The 24,278-nt window shown below is 49.9% G+C and overlaps 1 protein-coding gene across 1 annotated transcript in view; it reads right to left on the bottom strand.

Moving 5' to 3' along the window:
* Window positions 1–24,278, bottom strand: part of GLIS1 (GLIS family zinc finger 1) — a 222,646-nt gene that overhangs the window by 53,372 nt on the left and 144,996 nt on the right. The window lies entirely within an intron of this gene.

Below are 24,278 nucleotides of genomic sequence, written 5' to 3'. Positions count from 1 at the left end.
AAGAAAAGAAAAGAAAAGAAAAAAAGAAAAGAAAAGAAAAGAAATACAGATAAGGAAGAAAAAAATTAGACTGTCTTTTTTTGCAGGTGACATGATCATCTATGTAGAAAATCCAAAAGAATCAACAAAAAAACGGTTGGAACTAATGAGTGGCTATAGCAAGGTTGTAGGATACAAGGTTAATATCCAAACGTCAATCACTTTCTTAGGTGCCAGCAATCAACACATGGAACTGACATCAAAAACGCAATAATATTTACATTAGCAAACACACAAGCCCCGAGAATGAAATACTTACATATGAATCTGACAAAATATGTACAAGATCTATATGACAAAACTACGCAGTTGTGTGTGTGTTTGATGAAAGAGATAACTAAATGCAGAGATATTTCATGTTCATGTATGGGAAGATTCAACATTGTCAAGAAGCCAATTCTTCCCAACTCAATCTACAGATTCAACAAAATCCCAATCTAAATTCCAGCAAGTTATTTTGTGGATAGTGACAAACTGATTTGAAAGTTTATACAGAGAGGCAAAATATCTAGAACACTGAACACAATAGAGAAGAACAAAGATGGAAGATTAATGCTACCTGACTTCAAGACTTACTAGAAACTACAGTGATCAAGACTGGGTGATATTGTTGAAAGAATAGACAAGGCGATCAATGGAACAGAACAGAAAACTGAGAAATAGACTCCCATAAATTTAATAAACTGATCTTTGACAAAGGGAAGAAAGGTAATACAATGGTAAGAAAAAAAAGTAAGGAAATATAAGTAATCTTTTCAAAAAATGGTGTTGAAGCAACTAAATATCTGCAAAAACAAAAAAATTTAGATGCATATCTTATGTCCTTCACACATATTAACTATAAATGGATAATATAGCTAAGCATAAAATGCAAAACTATACAATCCCTATAATATAGAGAAAATCTTGTTGACCTTGGGTAAAATGCAACACCAAAGTCATGATCTATCCAGATAGTGGAATATTTTTGAGTTCCAAAAAGAAATGTGCTATCAAGCCACGAAAAGACACAGAGGAACCTAAATGCTTGTTACTATGTGAAAGAAGCTAATCTAAAAAAGGCTACATGCTCTGATTTCAATTGTATAGCAAGGGAAAACTATGGAGATCAGTGGTTTCCTGGGGTTAAGAGAGAGAAGTAAATAGGCAGGACACAGAGAGTTTTTAGGGCGCTGAAACTATTCTGTATGATAATATAATGGCAGATACATGTCATTATATCTTTGTCAAACTCATAGATGTACATACACCAAGAGTAAACCTCTAATGTAAACTATGAACTTTGAATGATATTAATGTGTCATAGTTGGTTCACTGACTGTAACAAATGTACACTGGAGTCCAGAATGTTGATAGTTGGGGAGGCTGGGGAGGACAGAGAATGCATGGGAACTCTGTACTATCCACTCAATATCTCTGTGAACCTAAAACTTCTCTTAAAAATATAATCTATTTTAAAAAAAGGAATGCAAAAAATAATAATAATAAAATAAAAAATAAAAAAAGGAATGCCTTTCCTCTGATAGAAGGTATCTACAAAAATCCTACAGGAAGCATTACTCTAATGATAAAATGTTAGAAACATTTAAAATCAGCAATAAAACAAGGACGTCCACCACTATCATTGTTTCTTTTCAAAGAGGTAAAAAGGAAAGTATAAAGACTGCGAGATTTCTGATCATGTCTTTTGCCCATTTCATGATTGGATTGTTTGTTTCTTTGCTGTTGAGTTTAATAAGTTCTTTATATATATTGGATACTAGCCCTTTATCTGATACGTCATTTGCAAATATCTTCTTCCATTCTGTAGGTTGTATTTTAGTTTTGTTGACTGTTTCTTTTGCTGTGCAGAAGCTTTTTATCTTGGTTAAGTCCCAATAATTCATTTTTGCTTTTGTCTCCCTTGCCTTCATAGATGTATCTTGCAAGAAGTTGCTGTGGCCAAGTTCAAAAAGGGTGTTGCCTGTGTTCTCCTCTAGGATTTTGATGGATTCTTGTCTCACATTTAGATCTTTCATCATTTTGAGTTTATTTATGTGTATGGTGTAAGACAACGGTCTAGTTTCATTCTTCTGTACGTGGCTGTCCAATTCTCCCAGCACCATTTATTGAAGAGACTGTCCTTTTTCCAGTGGATAGTCTTTCCTGCCTTGTCAAATATTAGTTGACCATAGAGTAGAGGGCCCATTTCTGGATTCTCTATTCTGTTCCACTGATCTGTCTGTTTTTGTGCCAGTACCACACTGTCTTGATGATCACAGCTTTGTAGTACAATCTGAAATCCGGCACTGTGATGCCCCTCGCTCAGAAATTTCAGAGGAAGACACAGACATGGCCAATAAGCACATGAGAAAATGCTCTGCATCACTTGCCATCAGGGAAATACAAATCAAAACCACAATGAGATACCACCTCACACCAGTGAGAATGGGGAAAATTAACAAGACAGGAAACCACAAATGTTGGAGAGGATGTGGAGAAAGGGGAACCCTCTTGCACTGTTGGTGGGAATGTGAACTGGTGCAGCCACTCTCGAAAACTGTGTGGAGGTTCCTCAAAGAGTTAAAAATAGAACTGCCCTATGACCAGCAATTGCACTGCTGGGGATTTACCCCAAAGATACAGATGCAGTGAAACGGCAGGACAGCTGTACCCAATGTTTATAGCAGCAATGTCCACAATAGCCAAACTGTGGAAGGAGCCTCGGTGTCCATCGAAAGATGAATGGATAAAGAAGATGTGGTTATGTATACAATGGAATATTACTCAGCCATTAGAAACAACAAATACCCACCGTTTGCTTCGATGTGGATAGAACTGGAGGGTATTATGCTGAGTGAAGGAAGTCAATTGGAGAAGGACAGACATTAAAGGGTCTCATTTGGGGAATATAAAAAATAGTGAAAGGGAATAAAGGGGAAAGGAGAGAAAATGAGTGGGAAATATCAGTGAGGGAGACAGAACATGAAAGACACCTAACTTTGGGAAACAAAGGGTAGTGGAAAGGGACGTGGGCAGGAGGTTGGGGTGACTGGGTGATGGGCACTGAGGGGGGCACTTGACGGGATGAGCACTGGGTGTTATGCTACATGTTGGCAAATCGAACTCCAATAAAAAAACATACACACAAAAAAAAAACTGAGAAGAAAGAAATATAATCACTATTACTTCCATATATAAAAGTCTGTATAGAATTACCAAAAAAATCTACACTAAAACATAACTGAAATAGGGAAACCTGGATGGCTCAGTGGTTGAGTATCTGCCTTTGGCTCAGGTTGTGATCCCGGGGTCCTGGGATCGAATTCCACATCAGGCCTGATTCTCCTTTCGCCCATGTCTCTGCCTCTCTTTCTGTGTATCTCATGAATAAATAAATAAAATTGAAAAAAGTTAATCAAAATAATAAAAGAATTTAAGATGGCCAGATATGAGATAAATATGCAAAAGCCATTGTGTATTTCTATTCGCCAGACACAAAAGAGGTAATTTAAAAAGAGATCTAATTAGTATCAGCAACAAGAACCGAAAGTAACCTATGAATATATTTATTTCTTAGAGAGAAAGAGAGAGCATTCACACAAGCAGGGTGAGAGGATCAGAGGGAGAAGGGGAAGCAGACTCCTTGCTAAGCAGGGAGCCCGACATGGGGCTCAATCCCAGGACCCTGAGATCATGACCTGAGCTGAAGGCAGACACTTAACTGACTGAGCCATCCAGGTGCTCTTCAGCTTTTTTTTTTATTTAAGATTTTATTTATTTATTCATGAGAGACACAGAGAAAGGCAGAGACACATGAAAATGAATAGAATGTTCACAGCAGCATCGCAAAGTGGCAGAAAACTGAAACAACCCAAACGTCCATCAATAAGAGAAGGACTAAAGTTTGGATTATTCACACCATGTAACCATGTAGTATCAGACAGTAGTAAAAATGAATGAATTACAGCTACATACAATAAGAAGGATAAAATCTTAAAAACATAATATTATGTGAAACAACTGCAGAGACCACATACAGCACAATACTATTTTTATAAAGTTTTAAACCAAGCAAAACTAAACAACACATTGTTTATGGATATATACGTGTGATGAAACGATGTTAGGAAAAGCAGAGAATGCTAAGCAGAAAAAGAACAGTGGTTCCAGAAATTCATGGATGTTCATTTTGCTACGCTTTATTATGTACACATATTTGCATGTATTCTTTTGACTGTATCAAATATGATGTAATTTTTAAAAATGTAAACATGAGTAAGGACTCTGGGGCTAATCAATGTGGGTTTAAAGTCTGGTACTTCTACCTCCTAGAGTGCGCCCTTGGCAATTCTCTTCTATTTCCCAAGCTTCCGTTTCATCTGTAGAACAGGGACAGGGACACCTCCCTTCTGGGGTGTTGGGAGCCAATCCTACCTTGGCTTGGTATCTGCCATGTACTAAGTGTAAGTAAGCGTTTGCTATTTTTATTGTCAAGTATCCCCCGCTTTCTGAAAGTTCATGTGATGCCACCTGGCATTTCTGAAAGATCTGCATTTTGGTTTACAAAAGTTTTCATAGGAACAGCCTACTTTCTAATAGTGATGGAAACCTGTATTGCTATTAATAATGATAAACATAGTGTCAGGGCAGGGGCCCAGGCCACCTGCACCTCCCAATGCAACACTCCTTCTATGCTGCCCTCTCTGCCTCATGCCCCTGGGCCCCTAAGGGCTGCAGCACAGTGCTGTTTCCAGGCCTTGTCAGAGGAGCAACTGCATGAGGGAGCACCATGGCCAACAGCCCCCATGCAGTCAGGGGCCCTTCACATTCCTGGTGGATTAAAATCCTCGGCTGGCACCGCGCTGCAGAGGCCTCTGGGCCTTGGTGATGAATAACCTGGCCCCAGTGCTAAGAGCCCTCAGAGGACAGCTGGCAGGGAACAGGCAGGATGGCCCGGGCACCTCTTGGATGCACATGAGCTCTGGGGACAGAAATGAGCCTCCTCCAAGCCCTGGGTGGCACCATCGCCTGGAGCAGGGGAGGGGGGCTGGCAGTTCGAGTCCTCTTGACTCAGGCTTAGAGGTTCCACTCCTCGCTGTGCCTCTGCTTGTTGTGTGGACCTCAGGCAGGCTGCTCCAGTAGTTGGGCTTCTGTCTCCCATTTGTAAATAGCACCTGGCTGAAGTGCATTAGCAAGCTTAGAACACTGCCTTGCACAATAAGGGCTCTACCTCTTTTACTGTTAGTAGTAGTAGTAGTACTACTACTATTACTGTTCTCAGGGCCCAGAGCAAGAGCTAGTATAGAATAAGTTGTTTCAGGGAATGTTTGCTGAATGAAATTGCCAAGTGGCAGGCCAGCTGCTGTGCCCACAGTTTGGATGAGAACCTCATCCTTTCCGTCCACCAGGGAAGGTCCTGCCTGTTAGAAAGTCGTTCCTGGTACTGGGCGGAACTTGCTTCCTGATGGTTTCCACTTCTGAGTTTTGAGAATAGGGGAAAGAGAGTGGGGAGGAGAAGCTTCTCCCCTCATTGTGCCCACTCCCTGGGGCCTGAATCCAGCCTGCCCCTGGTACCCCCCTGGCCACTCTGGCCAGGAAAACCACAGATACACACCCCTTATACAGTCACAGTCATAAACCAGTTCACTCACAGGAACATACATGATACCCTGGCCCCTGGAGACACAGTCAACCTACAAATGTGCCCACAGATAGTAATGTGCAGGCACAAACGTGTGTGTGCAGGTACGTATACACACACACACACACACACACACACATCCTACAAATACATATAGTTACAGACATGGTGATAAGCACCCAGAGACAGGCAAACACATATAAATGCAGGCCCTCAGAGGCACATGGGAACTCTGGAATCCAGCCAGCCAGGTCAGAGCTCCTTAGGGGATGAGGGCTCCATGCTTTCCTAGAGATGGACTTGATAGACCCTGAACACACCCCCTGGGGGCAGCTCAGGCTCATGCCAGAGACCACAGGTTTCCCTCTGGCCGCTCTGCAAGTCTGGTATGTGAGGCGCTTTTCAAAAATGGCAGAAACAGGGATTCTAGGCAATAGCTTCTGCTCTATCCCCTGCCATGCAAGCTGCTGCACAAATGACAAGACAATGACAATTAGAGCAGCAATTGTTACAGATCAGTCAGCCTGGGCAAGCTGACCCCACCGGCCCTGCCACCTGGCTACAGGTGCTCCAGACAGCAGGACACTGTGATCCAGGACAGGGTGAGCCTACCTCCAGACCGTCTGCACTGCTGACCTCCACTCCTGTGGTTCTGCTCAGACTCCCTTGAAGGTCACCCTCTCCAAGGCCCTGGTCAAGCACAGCTCTGAGCCTCCCTTTCTCCAGATGTCTCTGGGCCTTTGCTCAGCTTTTCCAGCCACTTCCCCATCTAGGCTTTCTCTTAGGTCCCATTCACCACATTGTCTCCAGCATGTCACACACCGTTGAGTGTTTTCCAAGGACTCAGTAAATGCCTGCTCAATGAATGAACGAACCCCTCTTCACCCTGACAGACAGGTATCACTACACTGCCACATAGGGCAGACCCCGCCCCCACACACACACACTCTGTCTCCCCTGGGAGACAACGTGTACACACAGCCACCTCTCTCAGGGTCTGCTTCTGGACACCCCCTCAAGCACCATTTTACAGAGGAGGAAACAGGAGCTTCAGAAAGGTAAAAAAAAAAAAAAAAAAAAAAAACCTTTCCCAATGTCACACAGCATAGCCAGTCTCTGGAGATTAGTTTTGGGGCAGTGGCTCCCCACTCCTTATCTGACTGGGGAGGCTGCTGGGGTCCTGATGTCTGGGGTCTCTAATAAAGAAAGCAGCCCCACACTGCCCACGCATCCAAGCCCTATCCATGGTTCCAGCCGTACTGTTACTGAGGGCCACGGTGATCCTCACCTGGCCATGGGATCTAGACATATTGAATATGGCCAAAGGGAGAAGCACTGAGTTCGGCCAGGGTTTGACCACAGGCTCCCAGTTGTGGGGAGGCCCAGCTGACCCAAAGCTTGGGCTCCTGGGGGGGGACCCTCTCAGCAAACGGTACAATCACTTCAAGTGCAGAGCCGGTGGCCCTGTCAGGCCCTGATATCTTGCTAGGGGTCCTCACTGGACACCCTGGCTCGGCACTGAGGGTTCTTGGGCCAAGCTGGAAAACGGCTTGCCAGCACAGTATTGTCTAGCAGCCTAAAAATCTGGAGAAAAGGGCTTATTAAACCCTGAGAAACTATAACCAAAGACACGACTTTCTTGGAAAAGCCTCTAGAATCAAGTAATTACCTGTAATTAAAAAGAGTGGGGCAGAGATTTCAGTTGGTGCTCCGGCATGACGGGATGCGTGTTGGCTCCCATGAGGCAACATACACACGTGTTCACACAACTTTACGTCTCTCCTGCTTCAACCCACTCTGTGGTCTCTGCAGCCCTGTAGGCGAAGCCAGGCTCCTCCATGTGACCCACCAGGTCTCCACCACGGCCCTGCTCACCTCCCCACCACTCCATGCTTCGACTCACACACAGCTCTTGTCTCCAGACCTTTCCTACGTTGTTCCCTCTCCTTGGGACACCCTTCCCATCCTTTTGCTTCTGGGTAACTTTTTAAAGATTTTATTTATTTATTCATGAGAGACACAGAGAGAGGCAGAGACACAGGCAGAGGGAGAAGCAGGCTCCCTGTGAGGAGCCGGATGTGGGACTCGATCCTCGGACCCCAGGATCACAATCTGAGCCAGAGGCAGCTGCTCAACCACTGAGCCACTCAGGTGTCCCGCATCTGGATAAGTGTTACCTAGCTTCCTTCCAGGAGCTTCTCTACCCTGGATTAAATCCTCTTCTCTGGGTTCCCATTTATTTTCCTCCAGGGGATTCATCATGGGGGGGGGGAGTCTTGTAACTTGGGCCCCTGTTTGTCCCCTCTCTGGATCATGAGCATCTCCAGGGCAGGACTCCTTGCTGTGTGGCCAACACTCCACACAGAGCAGATCCATGGCAGTGAACGGTCACACAAGGAAGTTGCTCTGAGCTGGGCTGTGTACCAGTCTGGGGCCCTGGGATGGTGGATGGTGCAGGAGCTGATGCACAGAGGACTGTGCAAGGGCCCTCCTTGACCCCTGCACAACGAAGGGGTACCTGGCCCTCCAGTCTACCTCTTCCTGGGTAATGGGCAAGCCTGGTCAACAGGGGGTAGATGAGTGAGGCGCCCAAGCCATCCTCTACTCTGTGATCCAGCCAGTCCACAAGGCAAGGATGACCCAAATTACCATCACCCTACACTTCTCTCGCTGCTCCCCCCATGATGCCACTAAGCGCTCTCAGTGGGGAGACCCCAGTTTTCTCTGCCTCTTCATTTCAGATGCTCGGTATTCGTTTCCCACCTTCTGGAAGCCCACCCCTCTTTCTCCCAGGCTCCTGGAGAAGTGCTTCCTGGGCACCTCCTATTCCACACTCAGCAAAGTCCCTCATCGCCAGTTCAGGCTTGCTCCCTTGCCCAGGGCCAGCCTCATCTTGGTGATCTCCTACACTGGTCTTCTGCCCCCAATCCTCCCTCCTCTGCTCACCTCAAACCCACCCCCCAACACACACACTTTGGGTTCCGGCTGTAGATTCGCACATCCAAGTAGGAGGTCAGACTGCAGGGACAGACTTAGCTTCAGCACTAACTGTGTGACCACAGGTAAGCTACCTAACTTTGCTGTGCCTCAGTTTCCTCATCCACAAAAGAGAGCTAGTAACACGTCTCCCAGTTCAAGATGACACATATAAAATGCCCAAGCACGGTGGCCACAGCTACCTTTCTTTCCAGCTAGTTCACCCACTGTCCTCCTGTCTGCCCTGGCTTCCCACCCACTGGGCCTCTCTGGCCCTCACTTCCCTCCCTGCCCAGCTCGGATGCCTCTCACTGTCTTCCCCAGCTTCTGGGCCATTGCCCTGTATAATCCCACTCTCGGAGCAAATCCACAAAACAGCTTTGCAGGCATGAATTTAGAAGGAGAGAGGGCAAATGACCACGACACACACGTACACACACGCGCATGCACACACACGCCCTGAACCACGCCCTCCTCCACCCAAGTCACCTAGCCCACCGTGCAGGCAGTTTCCCTCCACCGTCCCTCTCAGCCTCTCCAAAACTTTCTTGCTCTCCTCCAGCCCGTCTTACTCAAATTCCAAGTCCAAGGTTCTTTCTTTGGAAACCAAATTCATTACTTGACTCTTCACCCACCACTCTGCCCTACCTGGTCACCCAAACTCCTTGCCTCTCCCCCTCGGCCCTAGCCTCTCCCCCGTCCTATAAAGGCTTTCTCTCCCATGTCACTGACCAGGTCTACCTTCAGGCTGATGACACCCTCTCTCCTTGCATATCCCCCACCCAGCGGTCCTCTGGCGGCACCGCCCGACCCTGCATACCCCAAACCAGCTCATACTCTCCTCCTCTGGGCTGCCAAGGTTATGCCAGAGTCCACTCAATGAATCCAGGCCAGGGTGGAGCACTAATCCCTCATTTACAGACCTCTCCACCTCTTCTGTCCCATGTCTCTCCTGGGTATCTTTCAGATCCGATCATTTCTTTGCTAACAGATGCACCACAAAGAGGAAGCAACACTGTGTCAGGCTGAGGGAGACCAGGGCCAAGCCTGTCCTATGGGATGTCCTGCTACAGCTTTGGCCCTCGAGCAAGAGCACAGTGGTGTTTGGACTGTCTGTCGTCTCTTAGGGAAGCAGGTGGAGGCTCCCTGCTTCCCGGCCTCTGGGAAAACAAAGATCCCACCTGTCCTCAAAATCTGTTCCTCTTTCCTTAGACAGAGAGACCCTCTGTAGTCACAGGGGCCTTCTGGTACATTCTAGGGAGCAGGGGAGAGATGGAGGGACAAAGGGGTAAGGCTAGGGCTGGTTTCTTCTGCTCATATGTAGGAAACCTGGCAGGCAGCTTCTTCTCTCTGCTCTGCCACAGCTCTGACCAAGGGGTCACTGTTTCACCTCCTGGCCCATATGCTACTGGTGCCTCCTGGGATGCCCTGTCTCCCCTCCTCCATGATGCTATTCTGACCCCCTCCCTTAGGCCCTCAGCAGTCCCTGAGCTCCCCCTGAGCTCCCTCAGAGCACACAGCCTTGCCCTCTTCTTTTTAGCATCCATCGAGTGCACTAGGCTACAAGTTCCCTGAAGATGGGACTGAATCCGCCCAAGGCATGAACCGAAGTGTGAAGTCTGCAGAGAAAGGCCACTTGCCAGAGAAGTCCGGTCCCACTGGATGATCAGGGTCGGGTACTTAGCTTCTCCGAGCCTTGGTTTCTCCATCTGTGAAATGGACACGGACAGCCTAAAAGCACAACACAGCCTAGAGAACACAAGTAAGTTCCTTCACTGCCAGTATCTACTTGCCCTTCGCTCTTTTCAAAGAACACAGCAAAATCAGTGGTGAAAATCAGGGTTATTTCGTTCAGTAATTCTGTATTATCATCAACCAATTCAACCGCCTTCCTCCAGCCTTCAGCTCAGGGGACTCTCACCACGGCCTCACAGGGATCTGAGATCCAGACAAAACGGGCTCCAAATGCACAAGCTTCGTGGTCTTCCTTTCCCAGAGAGCCAGAATTCCACAATTCAACAAGTTGCCTTCTTTGCCTTGGCTTCTAGGAAGCTCCAAGAAAATACAGGGTTCAATCACGATAACTAAATGAGCTTAGGTTTTTCAGTTGTTTATGCCATTTTCTCTCATCTGTGTCAGTTCAGCTACATATAGATTTTTTGTTGTGAATGTCCAGGAATCCTTAATGGAAACCAAGAATTCAATCAGGAAAAAAATGGAGTAGTACAGGAAGGAACAGAGTAGACATCACAACAGGATTTTCTGGTGTTTTCTCTACCTAACCCTCTTCACAGGATGGAACTGAAGCCCAGAGAACGAGAAGGGTGAGGCGAGGGCATGAATCGTACTTCAAACACTTCCAGCCTCTGCAGATTGGCTTTGGGCTGACTTACCCACAAGGCATGTCAGCACAGTGGCTCGAGTCCACGGTACTTTCAGGGACTCATGAAAATGTTTTAATTTAAAGTCGGAAGAAAAAAAGGAACTTCTAGGTCAAAGAAAACGTTTTAATACATAATGTGAATGTGTCTTTATGCCAATGCCATCATAAAATGTAATTTTTAGTGTTTTTATGGAGGAAGAAGACGAAGCCAGAAGTGCTAGGGTCGGCGAATGCCATGAGGAGGCCCGGTTCCCTTCACCACCTCACCAGTGAGTATGCTGAGCGCCTACTTCTCACTTGCCCAGCTTCCTGGGGGCCCAGGCCTAATCCCTGCTTCTCTGACAGGATCCAATGGGAGCGTTTTCAGGAATATTCCAGGAGGAAGTGGGGCCTTGCCAGGTGAATCTAATTTATACCCTCCGGTAACCACCTCAGACAGCTCTTGAAAGGCTGTGGGAAGGGGGATCTCCTGGCTGATTTCACCAACCAGTTGTCAGGACAAACCTTCCTGGGTTCACAATGTGGAGACAATTAAAGGCTGGTGCTTTGAAGGCATGAGCCGAGAACTTCCTGACAGAGGTGTTGACTGCAGGCGGCAGACCCTCTGTTCCTCAGGCCTCAGGACCACACCTCGTCTGCCCCCAGCCCTTGGGCTAGACTCCTGTGGGGCAGCAGCAGCAGAGCTGGCCTGAGAAACAGCGTCATCCCTGGGCACAGGAGCTGACAGGGCTCAAAGGAGAAGTGTGGTAAGGGAGGGGAGTAGCTTGCCCTGGGTGTGGCCGTGGACCTGCTGTGCGACCCTGAGCATGAGAACAGATCCACTGTGCGACCCTGGGCATGGACACAGACCTGCTGTGCGACCCTGGGCATGAGAGCAGACCCACTGTGAGACCCTGGGCATGGCTACAGACCCACCGTGTGTCCCTGGATATGGCCCCTGACCTTCTATATGAGTCTGGGCACGGCTGCTGACCTACTGTGCAACCCTGGGCAAGAGAGCAGACCCACTGTGTGGCCCTGGGCATGGTTGCTGACCCCCTGTGTGTCCCTGGGTATGACAGTGGGCCTGCTGTGTGACCCTCTGCTGGCCACCCAGCCTGTCCAGCCCCAAGGTCCTCACTGTGAAGATGGGACAATGTTTCCAAAGGCATGGAGTTGTTATGAGGGTGACATGGGGTGAAGAGCCAGACACAATTCCACCCAGATAAGGCAGGATTATCATTCCCACCAAACTGATAAGGAAACTGAGACCAGAATGCAGAAATAACATGCCCAGCCAAGGTCATGGCAAATAAGGGTCCAGGCAAGACCTTGGACATGGAACGTGGATTCTAGGAGCCTCAAGGGCAGGGTCTAGGTCTTCCTAAGGAGTGGCTACACCTGCAGGCTTACTTGGATTCAACTCTCAATGCCAACTCTTACTGGCTATAGGACCTCCCCACATTCTCTTCCACTCTAGTGTTTGCCATTGTGAGCCACAGAGCCCTTCCATCATGATCTGGTTTCTTCACCCCTTCTCAGTGCTGGAGCACCAGGCAGCTGCCCTCAAAACCCTCCCACCCTCTGATGCCTACAAGTCTCCCCTAAGCTGTGAGGTCGGCTATTTTCCTGCACATGGAAGACCTGAAAGGGGGACATGAGAACTGGGCTCATGGTGCTGACTCCTGATACAGCAACCCCTCCCCACCACCCAGCATCCAGGTTAACTGGAAAGATCAGCTCCAAACCCATGAAAAGCCCATATCCCCTGCGACTACTTCTGAGGAGACACAGTAACTAATTCAGTTTTCTTGTCAGGTGTCCTCTGGGGTGAGCTCAAGGAAAAAAAGGAGTAATCAGTTTGCACTCAATTACAGAAAATCATGTGGATACACGGGGTGTCCTGGAGCAGTGGGAGAAGGCCCAACACTTCGCTCCTTGGGGCTCAGTCGGCTCATCCATAAAATGGGGCGGTCATGGCAACATCAAAAAGTCACTGAGAAAACACAAAGAGCTGAATCTGGCATCTAGAGGAGAATGCCTTCCTAACAAATGCCACATTCCTTCCTTTCTCGCTCTCTTAAAGAGAGCTGCTTGGGGATAGTTTAATCAGTTCCCTTGTTGCCTTCATGGCTGTAATGCATTTTTGTCATCAGTTAATACAGAATTGTTCTCTCGCTCCATCTCTGGGCCCACGGTCAGAAAGACAGAACCCGGCTGTGGCAGCTGCATGCAGGAGCAGAGACCCACATGCATGCAGAGGGGGCTGGGACGGGACAGGAGTGTCTGAGGCAGAGGGGAAGAGCCAGACAAAGAGCCTGAGGTGGGAATGGACTACACTGGAGGAACGACCAAGAGCCAGGTGGCTGGAGTGGAGCAAGAGAGAAGTGTGCAAGGAGCTGAGACCAGAAGGCTCCTGGGGGGGGTGGGTGTGGAGAAGGGGTACACCTGCCTCCTTGTCCTCTGTCTTCTTCCTCCTCCTTGGGGCCCTGCCAGGAATGCAGAAAGATAAAGACAGGGCTCTGAAAGTCTTGGGTTCAAAGGATCTTAGAAATCCTGTAGTCAGGCAGCCGGGTGGCTCAGTGATTTGGTGCCGCCTCCCTCCAGGGCGTGATCTTGGAGACCCAGGTTCGAGTCCCATGTCAGGCTCCCTGCATGGAGCCTGCTTCTCCCTCTGCCTGTTGTCTCTGCCCCCACTCCATGAATGAATGAATGAATGAATGAATAAATAAAAATAAATAAATAAATAAATAAATAAATAAATAAATAAATAAATCCTGGAGTCCAGACCTTCCATTTTATAGATGAGGAATCTGAGAACCCAAAGGGGTCTGGGGACATTCCCAGAGCCACAAGGCAGTTTGAGTGCAGAGCTGGGGAGGGAACTGAGCTCTGAACCCCAGGGTCACCCTGTCTCTACCCATCCTGACCAAATCAGGGTCCTGAGTCCTAAGGGCTTTGAACTAAGCAAAGTCCTCATCACACAGATGAAGAAACTGAGATCCCAAGGCCAGGTGGCTCTGTCAGAATATGAAGAAAGTAAGGGGCAGGGGCAGCAGGGGAAGTGTCTGTAGGCTTCCATACAAGCCAGGCTTCTCAGGGCCCAACACCTGCAGCAATCAATCACTATGCTTTTCCAATGCATGCAGACATGTGAGGTTTGAAGCCTACTGCCAGAGTCTCCCCAGAGCCTGCTGGGCTGTGCTTCCTGGACCAGACCCTATAGGGAGGGAAGGTGATGCTGACACACATGGGCTGCACAAGCCACAAGCCACTCCCCATGCAGTGACCTGTAGGGTCATCAGGTCCCCACCTATCAAAGAGTGCTGCTGCAGCAGAGATCTCCTGGAAGGTTCCTCCTCAGTGCAAACACCACACAGACCTGTGTTCTTTTAGGATATGGGAAACAGTGATGGTAGAGATGGAGACAATGCATACCAGCCTGCAACATGGGGCCTAGCACATAGTAGGTCCTCAATAGCTAGTGCCTCTGTAGAGTGGGAAGGGCACTGGGCTGGGAGCCCAAAGAGCTGGGCCTTCCTTCCTTTGCTCTGGGATCTTCAACGAGCCAAATCCTCTCTAAGGGGCTGTTTCCACGCAGGCAAATGGCAAAACTACAAACAGGCATTTGGATTTATGGCCTCAATGAGCCACCTCCTGTCATCCTGGAGGTCTGGGGAGAAGGAATGGGAGCACGTAGTAGGGACAGGGATGGGAGGAAGAGCTTGAGGAAGTATCTGAGGCGCAGCAGACTCATTCTTCTTTCCAGAGCCAACTCTCTTTCTTCCAATTGCTATCGTAGTCACTGGCAACTAAACCTGGTCAGAAATGACCTCATAGGTCACAATGACTCTTAAAACTTGGGTTCAACAGATTCTGGGAAGCAGAGACTCACGGATAAATGGAGCTACGAAGGCAACCATGTGCAATGGGAAGATCATGGAGCAGGGAGCCAAGGAGATGAGGTGGAGTCCCAGACTCCTGGCCAGGCAGCAGCAGCCCCGGATTTCAGGGACCTCACTACAAAGCAGGGATCCTGCCCCTGCCTTGCGCATGCCTTCAGCATAGGACCTGCCCGTCAAAACTCTGCATCCCAGGGCCCTGCCCAGGCTCGAGGAAGGTGCAAATGTTACTTTTGACTCCTAAAATCCTATGCTATTCAGTTCCGGTAAAACAGGCTGTGGATGGTTCATCAGGTGAACAGACACTGACCGGATGCCTGCCTTGCTCCAGGCCAGCAGAGACGTCCAGGTGTTGTCCCCAGAAATGCAGTTCCATGGAGACCCCAGTCCCACAGTCCCATCTGCAAGAAATGCACATCCCAGAACTACGGTGTACTCCTGCCCTCCCCAGCTTATGCCCCATACGGCACACTTGGCCAGGGGGCTTAGGGCATGTGGAGGGCAGGCGTGGGGTGCTTGCCTTCAGGCGGCCACCTCCTAGCTATTTGGAAATCTCCACTTGCAAAGCCACAGCATCCCAGTGACGGGCTCCCATTTTCTTAGTGCCCATGTCAGAAGAACGCATCATGAGGAGGCAGCGCAGCACCAGTCAGTGCCCTAATCACTTACAGACCACGGAGGCCCCGGCCCTGGCAGTGGAGGAAGATTTATTGTGGGGATGGACAGAAAACAAAGAACAGTTGTGCAAACTTTACAGAGCCACATTATGGGAAATGCCTTTCCTGTTTCCCACTGGTAAATGTGCTGGATGCTCAGTTACCCAAGCTCAAGGACACAGTACCCCAGTAGGTAGGGCTTTTGCTGGGCTGAGCTGGCCTAGCCCGGGGTGCCCAGGCCCTGGCTGATAGCCAAGTCATGCTGGCTGGGCGACAGAGCCGATCTGGGAGGCCCTGGTGGACCTGGGGATTGAAGGTTCCTTCCTGAGCTTCTGTGTCCTCCTCTGCCTGCTGTCACTCCCCCTCTGACGGCCACATACCACACATGCCCACGCTCTCCACACTAACACTTACTGGGTCACTCTCCCGCTCAGAACCCTTCCACTACTCCCTCCACTTCCCTCAGGGTACAGACCAAGCTCCTTATACTGAACATGGAGGCCCTTCAAGGTCCAATTCCAACTACCACTTCTGCTCCCAGCCCCAGGGAGGTAACACACTCCAAGCGCCAGATGATAACCTACACTTCCACAAGGGTGAAGACGTCACATTTCAAAACGTTTCTGTGCTTTGTTCTCTTTCCCTGAAAAGGTTTCCCTCATGATCTTCAACTGGAAAGTTCCTACTCACCCTTCAAAGCCCAGCTCTCGTGACATCCCGGGGGAAGCTTCTCCCCCTCTGTCTTAATTCCTTTGCCACCAGACCATTCCTCCTTTGACATTGTACCCCTTGCTTCTAGCATCACACCTGGCACAGTGTGGGTGCCAACAAAGCTATTGAAAGATTGGTGTGAGGAGAGAGACAACACTGATGAGCACCAGGCTCTCTCCTGCAGGAGGAGCACAGGTAAGGACTCCTGAAGGCATCCTGGGTCTTGGGAGTGTCCAAGGTGACTGAGGCCAGAGGAGTTGCGTGACCATCGCCCACCAAACAGATGAGGACAGGATGCTGAGGTCCTACTGCACAGCTGAGCTCAGCTCACCCATTGGTTGTCCAGCAAAGACAGAGCCTATTCATGCTTAATCATGAAGCTTACTGCTTCCAGAATGTTCCTCTCAGAAAACATGGTCTGGACACTTTCTTAGAGTCACTGTTGATTTTATCTGACATTCTCATTCTAATAAGAGAATCATTTCAATTCCATTTACATTAAATTAAAAAGCTTTTTTTCTTCCCTTTTATTATTTTAAATTCAATTCAGACGGTCATGTTTTTTTATCCTTAATTTTTTTCATATTCCATAAAGCAGTGCTGAGTTCACAAAATTTGGCCAGCGTCCTCCTGTACCCTCAAGTTTGGTGCTCCTAGAATGTTAGACCTTGGGTTTGATGACTCAAAAAAAAAGAAAGAAAGAAAAAGAAACCCAAAAAATCAACACAAGGGCTCCTGTTTTCAAGCGCCAAGTATTTGCCAGGCATGAGGTAAGCGCTCCACATGCATGATCTCATTTAATCTCACAACTGTCTCCCTTTTACACACACAGGAAACTGAGGCTCCCAGAGGCCACGTGACTTGTTTGAGGTCTCAAGGCTGGTTAGGCGTCCAGCTTGGCTCATGGATTCCTGAGTCAGAATTTAAATAAGACCGAAGGGGGTGGGCAGGGATGGAGATGAGGTAGGGGATGGGAGGATGGGGTTGGGGGGCAGCGGTGGCAGTGAGTAAGGGGGCTGCGGAGCAGGGAGGGAGGAGCCAGGAGCGCTGTAGGCTGGGAACTGTGTTGGGGGAGTGTGTGGCTCACACGTAGGTGCCTGATGGCAGGAGTGTGCCTGAGGGTGGCTGTGTCCTCTGAGGTCTGGCTGCGAGCAGGAGCACTGGACTGAGAGTCAGAAGTCAACATGCTCCCGTGTGCAGGGCACTCTGTGTCCATATAAGGCGTGGCCCTGCCGCCCCTCACAGAGACTCTTCTGGGGTCGGTGTTCCCGCAGTCACTTTACAGGTTCAGCAACAGACACTGGGCAGTGAAGTGACTTGTGCAAGGTGGCAGAGCTAGCAAGCAGCAGAGCTGGAATGCACCCCACCCCATCGGTGTCCAGGTCCCCTCACCTTCCCCCCCAGACAAATCACTTCCATCCAGGGCCTTACTTTTTCCCCCATACAGGGCTTAGATCTAACCAAGGCCAGAGCTTCCAGGAAGTTCCTACTTAGGAAGCCCCCTGACTTTGATTCTTAAAAACCAAAGGAGCGAGGAAGGCTTCCCAGTTTGAGCCAAGCTCCGTGACGGGGGAGCCTTGCACTCAGGAGGGAGACAGGTACCGGTATCTGTTGGACGCCCACTGAACAGAGTGCTAGACTTCTCCCATTTCACAGCTCAGGAAACGCAGGCTCAGCACAGCACGGTGACCCGGCCACAGCCACAGGGCCGGTCCATGACTAACCTGTGACTTACATCAGCCCTTTTGGCTCCTTTGGAGGATGTTCCCGACTGCGTGGCTACTATCCATTTCAGATTCTACCTTTTCTCTTTTCCTAGTGCAAACTGTCCAAACTAGGGTCATTTGCTGGCGATTTACGATGTGCCAAGCATCGCGTAAGCACCTCAAATATGGCATCTCACGGAAGCCTCCCAACTATCCTGTTCCCATACTTGCTTCACAGGTAAGAACACGGAGCCCTACAGAAGTCAAGTTACTCACACACAATCATGGAGCAAAGCCAAGTTTCAAGTTCAGGTTTTCCTGCAGAAAAACTTTAAGCATCACATTAAAGGGTGTACATGCCCAGCTTTAGGGCCCTGCCAATTTGGTGATTCTGCAGGAAACTCATGTAGCCTTATAATGAGAAGACCAGGTCGGCACTAGGGCAGAGTCTCCACACCAGAGAGCAGGCTTAGCTTCTCTGCCTCCAAAGCTGGGCCAGACATCAGAGGGCATGTGGTCCCCAAGACACTTGGCGACACCAGGAAACACTGTTATACATGGGGTAACACATGTGGGGAGAGCCAGAGGCAGGGAGGGGGACTGGAGAAGGGGACAACCTCTGGTTTAGGCTGTGGAATAATGATTAGGAGTTTGCTGGGCTGGGAAAGGCATTCTAGACAGAGGGACCAGCAAAAGCCAAGGCCACAATGAGTGAAAAGGAGCTGGAATGTGCAGACTCTCTAGGAGTTTGGGAGCAGAAGAAGCCTCAGGGCTGGGAGAAATATAGCAGGCCTCCCAGGACTGGGTGATGCTTGGCCATGGAAACATCCTTTCTGGGCCTTGGTTTCTCCATCTGATGGTACATAGATGCGAGAACTGACACGATCCTAGGAGGGACCCCAGAAGGGGTGGCTAAAAAGGGCATATCTGCATGGCCAACTTAAAAGCTGACTTTGCCTGGAAAAGTTTCCCTATCGAGACACTTCCCACCTTAGAACAAGGAGGTAAGGCTCAGGCCCCATTTCCAAAGTGGGTGGACTGGGCACCTAGGCTTGTTGGATCAACTTGACCTCTCTGTGCTCATTTATAACAGGAGTTTCAAGGGCAAGGACTTTAAGCCATGCTCCATTTTGTAGCTTTTTATCTCACTGGAAACCAACCCCAGCCTCCAGAAAGGAAGCTTATCTTCAGGTGGCTTATTTCTTTTGAAGAAGGTGAAATGTCTCACTCCTCATCCCACAAATGCCCTCTTCTCCAAGACAGTACAAAGGTCTCACCCTATCAGCAGGGCAGGGGACGTGCAACAGGCTCTTAAGGTGACAGAGGACTACCGCAGGAAAACAGTTAAATACAAACGTCTATCCATTTCTCTGCTTAACCAGGGCTCCTCCATTCCCTTCTGTGACCCCATGGCCCACCAGGGCCTGACACATATGAGGTACCTGGTGACAGCTGGCTGAAATGAGTTTCAAATCTGGGTATTTTCTTGATATTTATAAGCAGACTGATGGTTCTCTGCCTGGGAGATGGCCTAGGGTCATGGCTGGCACATAATCTCTGGAGTCGGCCTGAGACCTGGGTTCAAATCTGACCCTATGATGATGCACTGGAGACCTGACCTTGGGCGTGAACGGGGCCACCCTTTCCCCAACTGTAAAATGGGGATAATGATTCCAGTCCCCCAGGAATTCTTCTTCCACTCTGAGGAATGTGTGTGTGAAAGCCTTGATAGAAGCTGAAAAATGCCCAATGATGTTCTAGCCTCCCTGACCGACTTAGACAAGGTAACGCGGCAGGGCCTTGAATCCTCAGCTCCTGGCTCCCTTCCCTCCCTCAGCCGGTAATGACGGCTGAGAGTCAAGGGTAGCTGGTGTCCTTCCCATGGTGCCAGAAGTCTCGTATCACCTCATCTTTGTCTCAGGAGCCCCAGCCCCCAGCATGAGGCCTAGCACACAGGGACACCTGTCCTTCAAGTGAGGCAGGCATTTCTGGGGCGGACTCTCCTCTCCTCTGAGGTCACTTTCCCACAGTCTGACCTTTCCCAACATTTTTTGGTGACCTTCCCCTTTCAGGAATCTGTCCACTAAAGCTGTCCCATTTGTGGCAGGATCCTGGGCCCCTCACTATCCTCTCAGGGTCTGCCTTCCCTGGTTCTTCTCTGCACATGACCAAGATGGACAGGCAGCCCCACCTGTTCACACATCAAAGAATGAGTTGGAGATATTGACATGAGTCAGGGGTGTCTGCTGGCCCAGAAACCCAGCCAGCCCACGGGGCTAGTCTCAGGACGTGGGGTGGGGGAAGAGCAGATGCCCAGGGACCCTGGGAGGTGGGCATGGCCCTCCCAGAAGGCCCAGACAGCTGGCTGATTGCAGCCAATCAATAATGCTCAACTTTCAGTGGGGATGTATTTCCTTAATGGCACCGGGAACAGACTGGCAAATAGTGGAGAGGGGCATAAGGGATGGGGACCAGTGGTCAGTGTAGACAGAGCTACCAGAGGCACCCAGGCAGGATGTAAGCCCAGCCTCGAGGCTCCTAGGCCTGTGAGGGCAGGGACCAGAGCCTCCTCCCTTCTAGCTCCAGTCACCCTAAGCAGATACCATGTGGTACAAGAGCAGGTGTTCCTCATTGCTGGCAGACACCTGACAAGGCCTCTGGCATGGGTGACAGCCCAGCCTGCCCACCTCACCGACAGCAAAGGCTGTCCGAATTGGACCTCAAGTTCAGGCTCTGCTACTAACTGGCTCTTTTGGGTTTCCTCATCTGTAAGATAGCCGTAAATGATCTTGTCATGATGGTCGATGTGATAGAGCGTGATGGGGGACAAGAGAACTAAGCACCACCCTATGTCATCTCTTTAAATCCTAACAACAACAGTCCTAAAAGGCAAGTACTGTTATTATCCCATTTTACAGTCGAGTGCTATGGTTCGGAATGGCCAAGCCACCTGCCTGAGGTCACATAGCTGCTACGTGGCAGGCCCAGGTGGGGACATGGGTCTGCATGACGCCAGACCCTGGCTTTTCACTTGTTTACACACACCTTCCGCACCACACTCACAGCTTCGGGAAAGCTCTCCACAAAAGCAAGGACTGTTGTCATTATCACAGTTACTTTATAAAACCCAAGGTTATGAAAGGTTTTCCTTCCTCATCCTGCTGCTCTTTCTTGATGTTCAGAAATGCACACTACACAGCCTGCTAATTTCTGCAGTCTCAGACAATCAGAATCCCAACTGTCTAGGAGAGCCAACCTAAGAAAGCAAGAAACTAATCTTTCCAAAGTTAACGTCTTGGAGGCGTCGCGGCAGTATTTGGCTTGGACGGATCCTCGCTACCCTAATGCAGATGAAACCCCAAATTTAATAAGGCTAAGACAACCCGGACAACATAAGAAACATAACAGGATATTGCACAGAGATTAGGGAGCTTCCTCTGGATGGCGTGGACAGGCCGCGGCAAGGGCAGGGGGGGTGGCCGGACGGCGGGTCTAGCCCGGGGCCCCACAGCCGAGACCCGATCCCGCGCCCACCTGAGCACGGGTGACCCGGGCGGAGGGCAGCAGGCTCCTCGCCGCGCCTAGGGCTGCCTGGTGCGTGAGCGGAGGCTCCGCAGGCTAAATAGAAACCAGCTGCAGGGCCCGGAGTGTTCAGTCGGACGGGGCGGGGAAGGCTTACCTCATGAAAGAGCTGTGCGCACGGCTGCTGGAAAGATAATAAAAGGATTAACTGCTATTTTAGTGGGCCATTTACTCTTCAATCAAAGTGTCTCATCTATTTCCTGTTCTCCAGAGGATCCGAGTCCAAAATTCCTTTGTCTATTACAGCACATGGTAGCAGAGGCCTGTCATGAGAAATTAATAATTTTACAGGGAAGGGAGATTTTATTTATTTGGGTGCCGGCTGGGGCCTGCCCTTCCCCCAGGTCACCTAGTGCGCCAGCGTTGCAGAAAGGAGGTGCGCTCCCCTGGCTGGCGAGGAGGGGCCCAGAGGAGGTCTCTGCTGCCTCCCCAGATGATGGCACCCAGCAGGGCTGGGCCCAGGACCCCAGAGAAGGAGGGGTGTGATGGGACAATCTATACAAACAAAGGCATCACGTTTCAGAAAGATGTGGGTTCAGATTTCACTCTAATGGTTTCTAGTTGTGCAACCTTGGGCAAGTTACTTCTGTTGTTACTATTATGATTATTAGCCTCCATACTGTCGTTATTATCGTTTGCCCCAACTCGCTGTGTGACCTGGGGTACATTATGCAGTCTGAGCCTCAGTTTCCTCATCTGTAAAATGGGAGTTAAAAGTATCTGCCTGATAGAGTTGTTATGAGGACCACACCGAGTTATTGCTAACAATGGCTCTGGGAGGTCTGGGGGACTCAGTTGGCTAAGCATCCAACTCTTGGTTTTGGCTCAGGTCATGATCTCAGGGTGATGAGATCAAGCCCTGCATCCAACTCTGTGCCAAGCATAGAGCCTGCTTAAGATTGTCCCTCTGCCCCTCCCCTCCCCCCAAAAAAGAATGGCTCCCACACATAGTCAACACTGAGAAGCTGTTTGTCAGTAGTATCGCCATAAGCCTGAGCCCCTAAGGAGGCAAAATAAAATGTTCTCTTGGTAGCAAGCAGAAGGTCAGCTGGACTCCATTGAACCCTTGTTTCTTCATCTATAAAACCTTGGTTTTATAGGACTTTTGTAAAGATTAAATGCAACCACAGATGAGTATAGACATAGCTGGAATGTCACCTCCTCCAGGAAGGCCTTCTAGGCCACCCATCCCTGGGCCTATGCAAACTCCATCCAGAACCTGTCCACACCCATCTCCCACCCCTCGCTGACCATGGGTGCCTGCAGACAAAGACCTTGGAAAGTCCAGGTCTGGGACCCCAGAGCCAGGCATGAGCTGGGTAGAAGCCAGTGTTCTGAGGAGTCCACTGAATCAAGTGAGATCCTGGCAGGACTGGGAGAGAAAGAACCATAGAGAGAGATTGCTAGACCACACTGCATAAGCTGGGCCTCTCCAACCCGCTCACTAGGGCTCTGTTCCCCAGGAAACGGGCAGGGAAGGCCAGATTATCCCCCAGGTCCCTGCGGTCCAACACAGGCACCACTGACCACACTGGGCCAGGGTGTGGGCCTCCACACCAGGCCCCCATGGACACTGGGATGACCCCCCACAAGAGAGGAGACATTAAGGTCTCTGCTTCGCAGCTGTGAGCTCCAGGGCCTCAGAGGGAGATGGGCCCCTTCACATTCCTGTGGTCAGCCGGTCACCTCCTCTAGGCAGGGGCATGCCTTTCAGCAAGCCACGTGTCATAACACCTCAGACGAAGAGGGGCATCCCCAGGACTGGCCCAGCCACCAGCTCTTTCCAGCATGTCCTCAATCCCAGGACACACGATGCAGTTGAATTCTCAGCCTGCGCAGTCCAGCCTCTGCCCACAGGCTCCCTCTTCCTGTCCTTTTGCAGAGGCTATGCATTGTCCCTCACTTTTGTCTATAAAGTGACCTCCTCCTCCTCACGACCCAGGCCCCTGGAGCTGAATAAGCTGGTCCAGTTGCATGCCCAGACCACAGCTCCACTGGCAGAGGGGCCCCACAGGCACCTGGTCCCAGGAGGGTGGAGTTCATGCTGCCGCTCCCCGAAGCTTCCTGCCTCCACTGTGGCCCCTCCAAGTACTGCCCTGGGCTTTGAGCAAGACAGAGGTGCACCCCTTCCCAAACCAAACACTTCATGAAGTGGGGTCCAGCATCGGTGACCACATGCCAGTCTGGGAAAGCTCGACCTTGCCTATAACACTGGCCTTGTAGACCAGACACACTGCTTCCTCCCCTGCCTCACCAATGCCCCAGTGGCTGGAAAGACGGAGCTGGGCCCTGGAAGACTGGGCGGCTCCTCCCGCCCTTCCATTCCCAGGCAGGTGCCTCTCCTGGTAAGGTAGCTGGGCCTTGGAGGTTGGCACGGCAGCTCGGCTGAGGATATCAGGAACAAAGGCTCTGATAGGGAGTTCCACCACCATGACAGCACAACACAGGAATGACCAGTCAGAAGGACAGGGGCTCACAGTGTGTGTGTGTGAATGTGTGTGTGTGTGTGTGTATGTGTGTGTGTTTTCCCGGAAACCTGAGGTTCAACCCCAGCCACAGCACCACCAGTGCTCCCCAGGGCCTTATAGGTTAACCCTGGCCTTACGCTAAAACCTGTCCAAGGGACCCACATCTCTAAAGCTGGATGCCTGTGAGGTCACAGTGCTCCTTGGAGAAAGCCAAGCCTGTGGGCTGCTCCAAGGCTCAAAGAGCCTCCCCTGG

Source organism: Canis lupus, chromosome 5 (genome assembly GCF_011100685.1).
Source record: "Canis lupus familiaris isolate Mischka breed German Shepherd chromosome 5, alternate assembly UU_Cfam_GSD_1.0, whole genome shotgun sequence".
Classification (NCBI taxonomy): Eukaryota; Metazoa; Chordata; class Mammalia; order Carnivora; family Canidae; genus Canis; species Canis lupus.
The sequence above is the reverse complement of the archived record's forward strand: the minus strand, read 5'-3'. Positions and strand labels throughout refer to the sequence as shown.